Below are 18,520 nucleotides of genomic sequence, written 5' to 3' on the forward strand. Positions count from 1 at the left end.
CTCGGTCATGGGCAGGTCCCTTGGACGGGCCCCACGATACTTGTTGAGAGAAACGGCTTTCTAACTTTGCTACGTTTGAATATAACCTTCAGAATTCTTTTCGATTGACACCACCAGTCTTTTTTTCAAAACCTAGTATCAACAAATGAATAAAGGCATATCTCGCTTTTTAAATGGCCAAGAAAAAAGTTGCATGCTTATAATGCCCAAAATATTCTACTACGTTTTCGTTGACATCCAAAAGTGTCTGAAGTTTGACAATCAGTTCTTCATCTTCGATTTCATGTTGAGAGCTAGAGCTTTTGTCAGCTTCAGGTGAGAAATAAATTTTGTAAGTCCAGTTGCTTCCTTTTTTAGCACCGGTAGCAGGTACACTTGAATAACTCATATCTAGCAATATAAAAACATTTGATAATAATATCATAATGGTCAAACAAGATTTACATCATTAGTTGATTAGAAAAAAAAGTATTTCAATATATAGTGCCATAATGATCAAAGGAAAAACGAATCTGTTATCGAAATAAATGCATAAACCAATAAACCAATTAAAACTCAGTTATGATTGATTAAATGCAAGCATATAGCCTGAACTTGATTTATTTAACTTTTCTTCATTTCCAACTTGAACTAAGTCAAATTGGGCTACCGTTTACAGCCCTGAAATCCTCATTTTTTTTGAATATATCAGGATAAGTTAAATGGATGCTAACTTGAAAACATGCCCCAAAAAATGTCCATACGTGCCAATGAATGTAATTTTTACTTCGTCATACTCACATTTGTTAATAACGTTAAGGACACATTAAACGTCCGAAATAGATTTTCTTTTAGAATCTGTAGAGGATTAAAATCATTTAAGATGTTTATAGCCTGCTACGATGGTGTGATTTTTTAAAGGAGCACAATTAAGGTCAAATAGCCAAATCATAACATTTGAAGTTCTTTCATAGATCAAGTGATGAACTTATTATAAATTAAAAAAAAATCTGCAATAGGTGATAAAGAAATGTAATCAGCTTTATATTGAAATCGGTTTATTGTGCGTTTTTAAACCATGCTTGAGTGAAAAACATTGCCTCGCATTTCATTGTTTTTGGTAATTTTGCACGATAAAAAAGTTATTCTGGGAAAAGGGAGTCAAGGAATGAAATTTTGCACACAAGTTACCTACATTAAAATAATATAATAAAATAAATATAAACACAGGTTTTGAATAATGTTTTCCAGTATTGTTCTGGCCATAAAACTCTTTAGTGGTAGCCCAATATAAACAAATGATATAAAAGTATTTACATAATAAGTGATATTTTGACTTTATACTAAACACTTTATTTCTGAATTACTTTATCTATACTTATTGTCAACAAGGAAAACAATTACAGATGACTCAGTTATACACCCAATGAATTAAAGTTTGCAAGCTGTAACAAGACACTGTAAAAAGGGGTTTTGAAAAGTGCAAATTTAAGCATTTTTTAGGCTTAATTGGACTTTTATTAATCTTTGAAAGATAGTTCACAATTAAATGAGCAGCCATAATATCTAAACTTAAAACTATGGTTCAGCAAATTTACATTTTTTATCATAACAGGCACCGTTTCAGTTTTTATAAAATGTATTCTTTTATATTTTCGTGTTTTGAAACCGAAAGTCATCCTACTACAGTCAATATAGCTTTTAATTCTTTTGGTAAGGAAACAAATAACTTATCTTGCATAATTGATTTTTACGGGAATTTGTTGAATAACCTTTATTAAATGAATAGGGGAAAGACGAAAATGAAATAAAAGCAACTTACCGGACTGTTTATTTCCTTGCTATGGAAGAGTATTTCTTCTTTATGATTGCTTTATGACACTGTATTTTCAAATATTTTACTTCCGTTTTAACTATCTAAAATAACAAATCGATAATCTGTACAATGTATATAGTTTCGTGTAATGAATGGAGGTCTTTAAATAGAATTGTTTGAAAACATGTCTGTTATAAAACTGAAACTAACTACACTATATAATATAAACTCTTCTTATTATTCTTTATTTTTACTTTAACGGGTAGACTTATTTCTTAGTTCTTTAAAATAATATCAATTAGGGGTGTCACGTGTGTCCGTTTAAACGGGTACGGTCGGTTTTCCCTGTCAAGTACAGACCCAGAACATGACTCTAAGCATGCTCTTAAAATGTTAATTCTGAATCACAAAGTGGTGATTATATACGTGCATGTAATTTGCACGAAATATTAGCCACAGATATGAATTTTGAACCAAAATTTAGGTCAGTGTGAACCTTAATGTACAGTAACCTGAGACAATATAAACTTTATTCAATGCACAAACTTCGATTAGATTGCCTTGCGCCGGTGTTAAACACTAGAAAATCCAATCTTATATTTAATATATGACTTGACACAATATACATATTTCTTTTATCATTTTGTTAATATGTATCAAATCTGAATTAAGCTATTAGAAAACAATCCCACATCGTAGTTGTGCACGAAAATCCGATCCCTCGGAACTATTTTTCACAACAAAAGACTTGCAGACTCGGTTTGAATGTGTCTGTCCATGAGGGATAATAAAAAGAGCAACATAAAAGCGTTACAAAATGAATGACATCAAAGAGAAAGAACAGTTACCTATTGTATCTCTAGCCAAATTATTACTGTCCCGTGAGAGCGGAAGTACGGACAAACGGAAAGGCGGCGACTATATGCTCTTCCTTCGGGGAGCATAAAAATAAAGTAATCGATAAAGACTAGCCAGAGGCAAAAGCAAATAGTAAGCAAAATTAGATATCCCAAGGAGAATGAAGACACGAAAAAGAATAAAAAAGGGAAAAGAGGTATATTGTCTCACTATCATGTCAAATAAATTGTTTTGTTTCTAAGATATAAATATGAACGTGCTTCAAAATAACTGCATTATCAATGTCTGGGATGTTGAGTTGTCAAATATTAGAATGTTCATTATAAAGATAAAGTAATAATGACTTTGCTTCTATAAAAATGTAGAGAAAAAATATTACGTGATACTAGTACATAATTCTTTAATTTTTGAAGCTTCGGCGCATTTCGTATATTAAGGGGTAAATTATTCAATTCACGTGTTGCAGTTGGGAAAACAGATTTAAGATATAAAGAAAGTTCGTGTATTATGCCGGTTGTATTATTTGAATGCGTTCAGTTATAGCGGTTGTGTGTTGGTCTGGTATAAGTAAGGACACTATCAGATATATACCAGGTGATTTACAGTTGTGTCTCTAGGGTCGAAACCAGACTGCACTGGTATAAGAATTCCATGTATGTGCAAGTAAAGACTCTTCGTACAGTATTTAAAAAAGAAACAGGTCTATAATTGTTGGCAAGAGATCAATCACCATTTTTGAAATAGTAGTAACACAGGCGTCCTTCCAAAAGGATGGTACTTCACAAGATGATAAAGAGGTGTTTAAAAGATCGGTCGGATGGAGTACTATTAACAGGAAACAAAACAAATTGCATTTTTGTTGTTTTATAAATTTATACCATAATATCAGCAGCTGAAGAAGACCATGTCCTGTTTTGTTCGAGGTGCTCTTAAATTACCGGAAGGAATAGAGATAAACTATTCTTCAAGAATATCCAGAAAATATACGTATTATATATTAAGACAATTATTCATGAGATGCCGAAATTATTATCCCATAACCAGTCAAGGAATCAATCTAACAGTAATAGTAAATATAAATGTCGTATGGTTCCTTTTTCATATGTATGAATGGTCTGTTTATGTCTGTAAGGACATAAACATACGCCCTGATAAATAAATAAACAAGCAAATTCGTTGAATTTATATCCCCCGCCGAGTACTGCTTATTATTAACACAACAACTGAAGACATAAGGCTTTATTTATATATTAATCAAGGCATAAACAGTAATATTCTTTGAACTTGATAAATATTCAGGGCAATAACAGAGCCATAACTTTGTGTTAAATAGTAAAATCTGGAAACGCCAATGAGATGTATGCATACTACATAACTAATCAAGGGCCATAAATCTGAGTTATAAGTATCTGACTGGAACAAGGCGACTATTTGCACATCTCCTCTTAGTATCCCATAAAGTTTCATTGAATTCCAGCCAGTTGTAGCAGAGAAGTAGCGAGGAAACAAATATTTTTCTATATGGATACTGCATAACTAATCAAGGGCCATAACTCTGAGTTAAAGTGTCTGACCGGAACAAGCCGACGATATGCGCATCTCCTCTTGGTATTGATGATTCCCATAAAGTTTTGTTGAATTCCAGCCAGTAGTTGCAGAGAAGTAGTGCGGAAACGATTTTTACTCTATATGCATACTACATAACTAATCAAGGGCCATAACTCTGAGTTAAAGGGTCTGACCGGAACAAGCCGACAATAATGCGCATCTCCTCTTGATATTGATGATTCCCATAAAGTTTCGTTGAATTCCAGCCAGTAGTTGCAGAGAACTACTCCGGAAACGATTTTTACTCCATATGCATATTGCATAACTAATCAAGGGCCATAACTCTGAGTTAAAGGGTCTGACCCAAACAAGCCGACGATATGCGCATCTCCTCTTGGTATTGAAGGTTCCCATAAAGTTTCGTTGAATTCCAGCCAGTAGTTGCAGAGAAGTAGCGAGGAAACGATTTTTACTCCATATGCATACTGCATAACTAATCAAGGGCCATAACTCTGAGTTAAAGTGTCTGACCGGAACAAGCCGACGATATGCGCATCTCCTCTTGATATTGATGATTCCAAGAAAGTTTCGTTGAATTCCAGCAAGTAGTTGCAGAGAACTACCCCGGAAACGATTTTTACTCTATATGCATACTACATAACTAATTAAGGGCCATAACTCTGAGTTAAAGGGTCGGACCGGAACAAGCCGACGATATGCGCATCTCCTCTTGATATTGATGATTCCCATAAAGTTTCGTTGAATTCCAGCCAGTAGTTGCAGAGAACTACTCCGGAAACGAAATTCGGACGGACGGATGGACAGACGGACAACGCCAAAACTATATCCCCCTCCCGATTCCATCGGCGGGGGATAATAAATAAGACAACAATTTCTGGCGCAAACCAATAGAAATATTTATATCAAAGTGCATAAATACAGATCCGAAATACATAAACGTCTTTAACGATCAATGGAAATATGCATGTTAATGAAACATAATGAATAACAACAATTACCTGTAAGGACATAAACATACGCCTTGATAAATAAATAAATAAATAAATAAATAAATAAGATAACAATTTCTGGCGCAAACCAATAGAAATATTTATATCAAAGTGCGCATGCGTGAGGTGGATTTTCCGGGAAGTTTGTAAAAGCCCGGCATGCAAATTATGTCAAAATGAAATATGAGAAATTAGTTGTCATATTGAGATGATGAAATGGAATGATATAGGAATGATATGGGATAATGGATTGTATATCGGACTGTAAACAGACAAATACAAGAGAGATATATATATACAAATACAAGGACAAAATGATACATAAAAACGATATACAAAAACACGAATATCGACCACATGACATACTTCCCCACTTTGGGGAATGTCGCCCCGACATTCATAAAATATTAAAGAGGAAGAGCTTGAATCAGACATTGCAAGTAGTAAGCTTAGACCATAAAGTAACTAAACTACTAGGTACTACATAACTAAATCTAAATACTGAAGGCAATTACAACCTGTGAGTAAATATATAATACCCGGGCAAAATACCTTAAACTCAAGCATGTTCCAGAAAAATACCGTATGCCGCGAATCGCGAAAAAATATATGTCACGCGGAAACAAAATTTTAATTTATCAGTAGAACTGTGAATTCATTGAAGAGGTGCACTCTCAACAATAAATCCTTTATTTTTAAAGTACTGTAAAGTACATTTATAAATTACCAAGGTAAAATATATGGTACATGGTATAAAACATAAAACGAAACACATCAGGTACTGAGCAACGCCTAACTTCAAAGTTGAAACACACCTAGACTATAAATCAAAAGAAAAAGCATTAATCTAATTTCCAGTTATCATTTAGCATCCATCCGGGTTTCTTTCTTGTACGTTTCTGCCTCTGTAAATTATTGTTGTTGTCCTTAGTTGGATTTCTCAGTGCAGGAATAACATATTTTGAACCTGTAACAGAATGAGAAGTTTGAGTTGTTGACGTGGCATCTTGTTTGCTGTTTGATGTTCCTGTAAAAGAAGTTGACATACAATTGTTAGAATCATGTATTGTGGAAGAATTGCTTTGTGAAACAGTTGATCGACTTGATGTAAGTGAGGCATTGGAATCTAACGGAGCTGTGATGGAAACATCAGAGGAGGGATGTAAGTCAGAGGAAGCTGGCTTGTATAAGGACTCAGTTGTTTTGCACAAAGGCATCCCCATAAAGGGAAGTAAAAGGTTCCTGTGCAAAACCCTGGACCTATCCTTGCTGTTTTCCTTCTTCACCTCATAGATGGGAATTCCAGAGGTGGGCTGGCTGAGAATGGTGTATACATCTTTTTCCCATCTATCGGCAAGTTTGGATTTTCCCCGAACACCTACATTTCGGACCAGTACTCGATCCCCGGGCTTCAATTCCGCTTCTCTCACATGGAGGTCATAGTACCTTATATGTTTCTTGCCTTGTTTCTTGGCCTCTCGGTGTGCAACAGAATATGCGAATTTTAGTCGGTTCTGGAGACCTGAGACGTTAGAATGGTCCTTGACAGGAGATTTGTCTGGTTCGATGCCAAGAAACGCATCGATGGCAAGCCTTGGGTGGCGACCAAATATGAGAAAGTGGGGAGAATAACCAGTAGAAGAATGGGGAGTAGAGTTATAGGCATGGACAAGAGCGGGAACATGAGACTTCCAATTGACCTTCTTGTCGTCTTCCAGGGTCCCCAACATATTCAAGAGGGTTTCGTTAAAGCGCTCAGGCATCCCATTCCCCTGTGGATGATAAGGAGTAGTCCTGGTCTTGTCAATATTGGCCAACTTGCACAACTCCCGGATAACTTCACTTTCAAAATTTTCCCCTTGATCACTATGGAACCGACTAGGAAAACCATAGTGACAAACACAAATTTCAAAGAGAAGTTTAGCGGCAGTATGTGCAGTTTGGTTCTTGACAAGGATAGCCTGAGCAAAACGAGTAAAGTGATCAGTAATGATCAAGATGTTTTCATAACCACCCCGAGACATCTCCAGAGAAAGAAAATCCATACAGACAATTTCCATTGGATAACTCGACTGAATAGGATTTAACTTAGCAGTCGTTTTATCCAATGACTTTCTCCGGATACATCTGGGGCAGTTTCGAACCCTGTGTTCGATATACTGTTCTAACTGAGGCCAAAAGAAACGTGAACGGAACAAGGAAATCGTTCTTGTACAACCTTGATGTCCTGCCTCATCATGCAAACCCTGGAAAGCTAAATCAAGCATATGTTCAGGGAGAACAAGCTGAGTAACAGGATAACCATTTGAAGTACCTTTACGATAAAGAATTGAATCCTTAAAGTAAAGGTTGCTCCATTCCTTCAGAAACGATCGAACCTTGGCCGTTTCATGTGACTTTTGGCGTTCAGTTAACCTATGACCAATTTCAAAGAGTTGAACTAAACGGGAAAGTGTTGGATCATCTTGCTGCTCCTTCTTCCAATCAATAGACTTAAGGCTGCTTCCGACTTCAATCTCGTCTCTGGGATTAAGAGAAAGAACAGTTTGATTAAAAGAAATACATTCAACAGCTGGAAGTTGACCTGGACCTTCAGATTGAGAAAACAAAAGAGCCTTGACAGCATCTGAAAGGAGAATGTTAGAATCAGGAAGAGAAGAAGCTGAAGGAATTCTAGAAAGGGTATCGGCGTCGATGTTCTCTTTACCAGCTCTGTACCGCAAGTTGATGTCATACGCAGACAAGGAGGATAACCACCTGTGACTGGTAGCATCAAGCTTGGCAGATGAAAACACATAGGTAAGTGGGTTATTGTCTGTTCTAACTTCCACAGAGTTACCATAGAGGTAATCATGGAACTTATCACAGACAGACCACTTAAGAGCCAAGAACTCTAGTTTGTGAGCAGGATAATGTCTTTCTCCTGCTCTCAAACCCCTACTGGCATAGGAAATAACATGCTCCTTACCATCAGCACCAACCTGGTAAAGAACCGCTTCCAAACCGCTAGTACTGGCATCAACATTAAGAATGAATGTTTTATTGTAGTCAGTAAAAGCTAAGACTGGAGGAGAAGAAAGTTTATCTATCAAAGAACAAAAGGCATTCTGCTGATCTGTACCCCAATTGAAAGGAACTTTAGATTTCTTAGAAGAACTTTTGCAGGTGGGAATACCAATAAGGTCATTCAAAGGTTTGGCGATCTGTGCGTAGTCTTTAATGAACCTCCTGTAATAACCTGAGAAACCTAAAAAGCTACGCAACTCCTTATGGCAAGTAGGTACAGGATATGTCTTGAGTGCTTCAATCTTCTCAGGATCTGTCTTCACACCATCAGCACTAACAATGTGACCCAAATACTGGACTTGCGCCTTAAAGAATTCACACTTGGACCCTTTAAGTTTAAGATTGTGCATCTCAAGACGTTGAAAGACAGACTGAAGGCGACGGAAATGAGAATCAATATAATCAGAAAAGATGATAATGTCATCGAGATAAATCAAACAGTCACAGAAGGTGAAGTTCGCCCATACAACGCTCCATCAGACGCTGAAACGTTTCAGGGGCATTGATAAGACCAAAAGCCATTCTGTTGCACTCATAGAATCCGAGAGGCCAAACACTAAAGGCAGTCTTTTGCTTATCAGATTCTTTGACTGGGAACTGCAAGTAACCTGAGCGAAGGTCGAGTTTAGAGAAAATAGTGGACCCAATGAGAGAATCTATAGTTTCGTCGATGCGAGGAAGGGCATAAGCATCCTTGATTGTACGGTTGTTCAGTTTCCGGTAATCGATACAAAAACGCAAAGACCCGTCCTTCTTTCTTACTAACACAACATTAGAAGAAAAAGGACTCTTGGACTCACGGATCGCTCCTGCCGAAATCATGTCTCGTAAATGCTCACGTACCTCCTCAAACATCCCTGGCGGTATTCGGCGATAAGAGTCTTTAAAAGGTGTGGGATCAGACAGATTGATTTCATGTTCGACCAAGTCTGTAAAACCAAGATCAGTAGGCCCAGAGGAGAAAATATGTTTCCACTGATTGAAGAAGGAAGTTGCCTTAACCTGCTGTTCAGAAGTTAAAGTTTCAGTGGGAATAGAAATACCAAGGTCATCAAGAGACTTGTCTGAATTGTGGGATTTATCAGCAACACCCTCTGAAGGATCAATGGTGCGAACAACAGACACATCATGTAAGTTACAAAGAGTCATTCTTGGATGAATGGTAATAGCTCTAGCAATCAAGTTACAAACACGTACTGGAACTCTGCAAAAAGAAGTACCAGGCTGTAATTTAACCAATCTATGGCACACATTCAACATAAGAGAATCAGTAGACTCTGTAACACCAGATGACATGTTGCCAATATGTCTCACCTTGCCCTCAAGTGTTGTTGTTTCAAAAGGTTTCACAATGACAGTCTGATGATGAAGAAGAGTAACAGGTTTGGTGACAATGTCAGGCAAGGAAGATATGATGTCTGAAAGTGGAGATGATGTTGACTCTGTTCCTGATGACTTCAAAACATTCAGTATGTTGGTGCCTATTATCAAAGGAACTCTGCTGGAGTACTCTGTGTCTGGAACAATCAGAATAGGAGCTGAAAAAGATTGTGATGAAAGAGAAGAAAAAGAAATATCAAGAACTGAATATCCTAGATATGGTACCTTAGAACCATTAGCAGAAGAAATATCCGACATAAAATCTGACAACTGTGACATGACAAGCTGGGGCTTTATAGATTTGAAGAATGGAATTCCAATAGATGAAATCATAGAGCCAGTATCTATCAAAGCTATTGTAGAAGTGCCATTTATAAGAATTTCAGATTCATTAGAAGAGCCAACTAGAGGAAATGTAGAAGCAGGGTCATTAGAAGGGGAAGTATGACCTCTCATCTGCCCTGCGATGGAGGTCGACTGTAGTTTAAAGGACTGGCAGAGGCTTTGACATCCTGAGTGGAAGATCTCTCTTGTTTCAAGCCCTTGAGTTCCTTCTCCATACTAGACAGCCTGGACTCCATGCCTTCCATCTGCTTAGAAAGGGCCCTTATTTCCTGGAGAAGTCTACTATCTACAGTAGTGACACACTGCTGTGCAGGAACAGACTCATTAGGAGTATTAGAAGTAGTAACAGAAATATTGGCCTGAGGGGTTGCCTGCTTAGAGGAAAGAGGGAGAGAAGTGGCTAACCGAGACAAGCGTAAGTCTTCCTCAATGGCTCTCAACTCTTTACGAAGAGTATTGAAGTTGAGGTCCTTCTGAAAAAGAAATCTAGAGGCATTCTTAAGCTCTATATCACGAAGGCCTGACCACAACCTACCCCGCAGCATCTCATCCTTGGACAACCTATCAAGATTGCATGGTATCCTGCTAAGCAACCTCTCCAGACGCAAACTATAGTCAGCAACAGACTCATCCACCTTCTGCTGTTCATTATAAAACTGTTCCTGCAACCTTTCAGTTGAATGAACATTACCATAAATACCATCTAACTCATTCAAGATCTCAGGAACAGTTGCGTTTTCACCTAAATGCAAAAGAACACCTCTGGCACTGCCTTTCAAAGATTTACGAATGGCCTCTCTAATAATAAATGGTGGATAATTACCCTCATCAATGACACAATTGACATCATAGTGCCATATCTCAAACATTGTAGAGTTGTATTTCCCATCTCCTGAAAAAGAAAGTAACTCGGGGATACGAGCATGTACCAAGTCCCTATTTGTCACAAAAGACAAGTATGGTTGAGGGTTAGGCATGGGTGGAGGAATGCTATAAACAGGTGGAGGAAAGTGAACCTGATGTGTGCCTGCCTGTTCTGCTGATATGTTCCCGTAAAGGAGTAGGTGTAACATTAAATGTATGACTTGAGTGTACTGTATGAGGTGTACTTGCCATTGCATTAACTTGAAACTTACCAGATTTCTGTAACTGTCTAGCAAAAAATTCTAGATCTGCATCTGAATAGTCTAAGGACTGAGTTGTACCATCCGCCATGATGAGAAAACAAAACAAGAGGGCCATGATGGCCCTGAGGTCGCTCACCTGTATATAGGCCCCCTGGAGTGGGGCCAGTTTAAACCCCAGGGCTTTTATTTTAACAAACTTGGAAGACACCCATTAGAAGATGTTTCATGATGTTAAGTTTTAACTACACACATATAATGAAAAATAATTATTCCCTCCCCCCCCCAACAGGGCAAATTCTAACCCAAGGGCTTTTATTTGAACAAACTTGGTAGACACCCATAAGAAGATGTTTCATGCTAAACATCTAAGCTCTAGCTCATTGGGTTTTTTAAAAGAAGATTTTTTAAGTTTACTACACACATATAGTTTAAAAACAATGACACCCAGGGGCGGGGCCAGTTTTGACCCCAGGGTTTTATTTTGAACAAACTGTGTAGACACTTGCTAGAAGATGCTTCATGCTTAATATCTAAACTCTAGCTAGTTGGGTTTTTTCAAGGAAGATTTTTAAGTTTGTGCTATACACATATAAGGAAAATCAATGACCCCCGGGGCAGGGCCAATTTTGACCCCAGGGCTTTTAACTGAACAAACTTTGTAGACACTTACTAGAAGCTGTTTCATGCATAAGATCTAAACTCGAGCTATTTTGGTTTTTTCAAAGAAGATTTTTTAAGTTTTTGCTATACACATATAAGGAAAATCAATGACCCCCTAGGGCGGGGCCAATTTTGACCCCAGGGCTTTTATTTGAACAAACTTGGTAGACACCCATTAGAACATGTTTCATGCTAAATATCTTAGCTCTAGCTCTTTGAGTTCTTAAAAAGAAGAATTTTTAAGTTTTTACTATATGCATATAGTGAAAATCAATGACCCCCTGGGGCGGGCCAATTTTGACCCTAGGGCTTTTATTTGAACAAACTTGGAAGACACTCATTAGAAGATGTTTCATGCTAAAAAATATTAGCTCTAGCTCTTTGGGTTCTTTAACATAAGAATTTTTAAATTTTTACTATATGCATATAGGGGAAATCGATGACCCCTTGGGGCGGAGCCAATTTTGACCCCAGGGCTTTTATTTGAACAAACTTGGTAGACACCCATTAGAACATGTTTCATGCTAAATATCTTAGCTCTAGCTCTTTGGGTTTTTAAAAAGAAATTTTTTTAAGTTTACAATATGCATATAGGGAAAATCAATGACCCCCCTGGGACGGGCCAATTTTGACCCCAGGGCTTTTATTTAAACAAACTTGGTAGACACCCAATAGAACATGTTTCATGCTAAATATCTTAGCTCTAGCTCTTTGAGTTCTTTTAAAGAAGATTTTTTAAGTTTTTACTAAATACATATAGGGAAAATCAATGACCCCCTGGGGCGGGGCCAATTTTGACCCCAGGGCTTTTATTTGACAAACTTGGTAGACACTCACTAGAAGATGTTTCATGCCAAATATCTAAGCTCTAGCTCTTAGGGTTTTTTAAAAGAAGATATTTTAAGTTTTTTCTTTCGGTTGCCATGGCAACCAGAGTTCTGCATGGAATTAAAATCTTTGAACAATTTATAAAGGTGACCACCAAAGGAACATTCCTGTGAAGTATGGATGAAATTGACCTTGTGGTTTATGAGGAGATGTCATTTAAAGTAAAAGTTTACGGACGGACGACGGACGAAAAGCGATCACAAAAGCTCACCCTGTCACTTTGTGACAGGTGAGCTAAAAAATGGATTGGACCAAAAAATAAATAAACGTGACTTAAAATTCAGGATTTCAAATGGCACAAATTGTACACCATACACTAAAAAAATGATTTACATCAGTAACCAGCTTAGGTCTATATAGATGTAATAAAAAACAAACAATAGAAATAAAACAATTTTATTTCAAGAGAAAAAACACAAAGACTTGAAAATAATTAATCAACTTTATTCAAATTATGACCCACACAGTGCACCATACATTACACAAAATTTCAAGGTCACCTGAATAATATATGTACCAGATACAGTCAGTAAATTAGATCAAAGTTTGTAAAACAATAGATCTAATAACACTGATATTCAGTCTCTATTATAAAGCAGTATTAAATTCAACTGAATAATATTCAGTGCTTAACTTACTAAATAAATAACTTATTATAGACACCTAAGATTGTCAAGCTACAGGTAACAAGTCTATAAAATTATATTGTAAAATGCACAGACACTTGTTCAGTTACTTGCTATAGTGTATAAATTTCAACTAATTTATGGTAATTGCAAGGGACACACAGGCTTGTTAAATAATAGCAGGAATTCTGTATTGCAAACAATGTTCAGTCCAGTACTCTATACAATATAACCCAAAGATCTAACTTTCATAGATTATCTTTAGATTTACCTGCTCAGGCACAGACTCAACTTAATACAAGTACACACAAAGCTAAAAGGGATAAATAAATGTGTAAAGTTTCCTTTCTTCTGATTTAGACAATTATATCAATGCAAAATGTTTAATTTTCAGTTCATAAAGTAAAATAATATACCTATCAACAGACTTTCTATAATGACTAAATGAGTAGAACCCAAATTATCAACTTTTCAGCTGTGATAAAGAAGCAACAACTGATTTGCTATTTGTATATATGTTGGATTCTTGTAAATATAAAATAATTCTATATAAGAAGATAAATTACCACTTACACAAAACACTTCACTATTTGAAAATGAAGAAGAAGTTTGGTGTCGGTTCTCACAAACTGTAGTCCAACTTATTAGACTTGTCAAAGAGACACCGAGATAATTTTGGACGGGCGCTGTCTTTTTCCAAGTCCAACCACGAACTGCATTTTTATGCACGGACGCTTCCCAATTAAAAGTTGTTGGGAGCGAAAACTAGAAAAGTTTCAAAGAAACGGTCTACATTACCTGAAAGAAAATCGTTTTTTATGCAAGGTTCCAAATTATCATACTTCAAAGTCGAACAGAAGTCTAAATATTCCACTTTAATTTTTTTAATCGTTGAAAATTATTGAAAGCGGCCATATTGGAAAGCGGTGTCATGGTAAAATTGTAAACACTGGTAAAATCCATGGTGTAACACAGGTATCGGCGGCAATCGATTGTATTTGCCAAGCTTTATTATACAATTTGTTTATGTTATTTATATGAATTATTGCAGGAATAACTCTTTTATTCACACACAAATATTTCAGCATTAAAAAGAGAATGTGTAAAGGAAATTATGATAACCTTACTTAGAAATTAAATAGTTTATGATGTCCGATGTCAGATCATACTGCATTTAAGTCCGTTTAAATTGTCAAATTAGATATTATTAAGTTGGATTTTTTAACATCTGTGATCATTAGGTGAAATTTCTGAACTACCTTTTTATTTTATAACCCTGCCATGATTTCCCACATACGAAAATACAATGTAATTGTAGGTACATCTTAATGAATTATAATTATACTATACATGATGAAGCAAAGAAGAATTTCAATTTATATTACACTCCATATCAATTTCTAGTTTTAAAAATTATCTTTAAAAGAAATTGAGGACGGTTGTGTATGGGAAGAAGTTCAAAACAACCAAAAATAACTTTAAAACTCTGAAAAAAAATCTTAAAATTTCAAACTATAAAATGGAATTTCAGACAGTCCTCAGTAAAATACAATTGTCGCACAGATTTGACGGGTTTTATGATAAAAACACAGCAAGCGGAAATTTAGTGACCGTTATTTAGATGTTGAATAGCATAACAATGTAAGACAGATGGGAGAAATGTTGGAACGACTGTCGCAAAAGGCACCAAAACCTCTGATACCCATTAAAAATTCCATGTTATCTAGTTCCCGTTGAACGGCACCTCGAATGTGTCACATTGAAAGTTCCATGATTACCGCCATATTATGTACACATCTGTGGATGTTGATTAAAAATTTCAACATTATTATGTTTAAGTGATCAATTCTGTTTAAACCGGCGAAAGGGAGCACTTGAACCTACCAGAGCCGTCTTTGGCACTCCTGTGTATTTATGTTTCGATTTTGCAGTTTCAGGCGTTTTTGGTGGTTTTTATTGGAGGGTGGATACATGAATGTGGATAAGTTTTTTCTGTTTCTTTACATTTCTTTGCTTGCTTGCCGAACCTTGTATTGATAATCATTATCTGTTTGTTACGGTTCGGTATACACGTATACAATATGATAAACAAGATGAACAAGGAAAGGCGGCGTTCAATGAACGCAAACCCCACACGACCCAGGAACATGAACCATTGGCAAGGAGCCCAGGAGGATCCTAAATTAAAACGGGAAAGGGCGCAAGGGAGAGCACGGTCAGGCTTATCACTAAAATGTAACTGAGAAGGAAATCAAAGAAAAAAAATAAATGAATGATTAATAGGACCACTAAGTTAACGAGCACAGGGGAAGGGGATAGGAAATTCGGGGAGGGGGCGAAATAAAGAAATAAAACTAGGGGCAAAGGGAAGATACTTACCAAAGACGAAAAAACAACAAGGGACACAAACAAAAGTGTCACCAAAACAGTATGAAACAGGACCACTAAGTTAACGGGCACAGGAGAAGGGGATAGGAAATTCGAGGGAGGGGGCGAAATAAAGAAATAAAACTAGGGGCAAAGGGAAGAAACTTACCATAGACGAGAAAACAACAAGGGACATAAACAAAAGTGTCACCAAAACAGTATGAAACAACAAGACATACACCTTATACATTTATAAGTCTCTTAATCTGTTCATTTGAAAATTCTGATCTTCTCAATGACTTTTTTTTAATATCCTCTTTAAAATTTATTTCAATTAAAATATGTGACCCTTCCTTTATAGTTACACAGCATATGGCTGGATCACAATAAAGTTCCTTTTTAGTAAATTAATAAAGTATGTCAAGAAGACATTTAACTTTATCAATAGGTTTAATATGGTATTATATATCGGCAATCGGTGAAAAAGAGCTCTTGAAATATTATTTGTACAAATACTGAATAATTTGAAGTGTATTTCAAATAGTTTCCTTCAATATTTCTTTTACGTTCTTAATTGTCATATAAATATTCATGTATAAATGAAGTCAGTATTTTATCCGAGAGTGACATTTGGCAGTCATTAGCAGTAAACAAGAAGGCAAACCACCAATTGATAAATGTTGAGTATATGTATTAAAATAATTAAAAAATATTAAACAACAGTACTTGTACAGAGCCTATTTGCGACCATTGCATTTTAGGTTAAATACAATGATACTTTTCAATAGTATTTAATAATGCACACATTTATTAAAAAATAATGAATAGATTTATTTCCCCCGATATTTCGTTTAATTTAATCTTCATGCGTAACCCACACTTACCTGCTAGACACACTGGTAGCTACTACCAGCTTTCACGGAATCGATTTTTTACGATGACGTCATAACATGTCCGCCGAAGATAGAGTAGACAGTACAAATTTGAAATAAATCGCATGTATGCGTTAAGACAGGTACAATCTACTATTTTTTCTAGGAGAAGTTAGTACTAAAATTTATATTCTATTGATCTTTAGAGGTAATTGAAGTTACTTTCAGGTTTAAGCAGTAAAAATCAGTCCAAACTATCGATAGTGTTACCGGTAGATTTTCCGTGCGTAAAAATGACAGTTAAAATTAGGCGTAACGGTTTGACAGTAAGAAAAAAAATTCTGTAAAATGGGTCAAACCGTTCACGCCAAATTAATTAGGCTACACAAACTGTGTATAAAAATATAAAATCAGCGGGATTTAAAAATGAACAATTTATTCTAATTAAAGAATAAATATTTCACTTCAAATCTATGTACCAGCTACATGATACTGTCGCAGTATTTCAAATGAAATGTTATTTTAAGTTTACAGAATATTAAATATAATTGATTTTAACTGCCCGGGTTGAACAATTTATTCTAACTAAAGAATAAATATTTCAAACCTACTTGTATACTTTATATTTACTCACAAGTCAACTACAATGATCTGTTCCTACAATAAATGCTAAACTATTCAATCTGCATGCTTACTTCAGGCAAAATTCTGGTTCAAGCAAGTCCTGCTTTTAAGCTACAATAAGTTATCGGGATAGGATATGAAATAATTCAGCTGTAAGATATATAATATCTGGGGTAATATAGGATTTATTACAGTAAATGGACAATACTAGACTGGATGGAAGTAATTTCAAATTGAAAAGGGACAGGTGTAATTTATACTAGTAATTCAGACCAAGATAAAAGAGACAGAGTGTTAGCTCACCAACCACCTGATAGTTAAATGCTGTGTCTACATGTCTGTGAACTGTATAAATCTTCAAAATGCCAGCAACAGGATAAAATCAATGTCACAGAAGCCTGAAGTACAAGGCTTTGTGGAATTTAACCTAAAATATACAAAATCAAATAATAATATAGATACATGTATATATATCTGGTTCAAAACAAAAATTGATTTTCACATGTAGATCTTGATCAAGATTTTACACCAGTTAAAATAGATAAATGAAAAAATCAACCCTGATCTACATTTTACAATATCACTATGAAATGGCACTTGATACTTATTAAATTGAAAAGACACTTAAATATGTAAACACTGAATTTAAAGAATTTACACCGTTTGTTTACAAATGTTCAAAGTTCACAAATATATTGTTGTCGTCTAAATGGTCCGAAGAAGTGAATAATCCAACGTTGATATATAAATATAAATAGGTACCTTTAATTAATTAAATGTTAGAGCACTTTAAAATAAATAGAAGAATAATAGTTAAAACTTTGGTTTGTTTTGATGGAATTCCTCGGGAGTACCCGGTCACCGGAAGTAAACCAAAAATATAAAAGCCGTTCTGATTGGCTGTAGTTGGGAAATCCCTACGTCACCCTCTGTGTTCGCAGTTTCGTCACCAATATATTCGTACCATCAAAAACCAATTCAAACATAAAAATCCACACTGGCCACCAATGTCGTATGGTTCCTTTTTCATATGTATGAATTGTCTGTTTATGCCAGTAAGGACATAAACATACGCTAAGTATCTTTCCCCATTGCCTCTAGTTTTTGTTTCTTTGATTACCCCCCCCCTTCCCCCGGTCTCCTGTCCCCTTTGTGGGCCTATTATTATTTTCTTTGAATTCCTAATCAGTTACAAATTATTTCTCATTTAATGATTAACCTGTCCGTGCTCTGTCTTTGCCCTGTCCTGTTTTTGTTTGGGTCCGCCCACAGGGGGCCCACACAGTTTTTGGATGGTATATACTGTTTGATAGTGACCTTAAAATGAGATTTTAGTTATGACTAAAATCTCATT

At 35.9% G+C, this 18,520-nt stretch overlaps 1 long non-coding RNA gene across 1 annotated transcript; it reads right to left on the reverse strand.

The window, feature by feature from the left end:
• Positions 1 to 225: 225 nt before the first annotated feature.
• On the reverse strand, positions 226 to 18,154 carry LOC132733970 (uncharacterized). Its single transcript, XR_009626236.1, has 4 exons — positions 17,929 to 18,154; positions 17,470 to 17,593; positions 1,802 to 1,896; positions 226 to 390 (listed from the first exon to the last, which is right to left on the reverse strand). It is a non-coding gene; the product is annotated as an uncharacterized LOC132733970 (long non-coding RNA).
• Between the last annotated feature and the right edge of the window lie 366 nt (positions 18,155 to 18,520).

The sequence above is a fragment of the Ruditapes philippinarum genome, unplaced genomic scaffold, assembly GCF_026571515.1.
Source record: "Ruditapes philippinarum isolate M1 unplaced genomic scaffold, ASM2657151v2 ctg14525_1_1_1_1, whole genome shotgun sequence".
In the NCBI taxonomy this organism is placed as follows: Eukaryota; Metazoa; Mollusca; class Bivalvia; order Venerida; family Veneridae; genus Ruditapes; species Ruditapes philippinarum.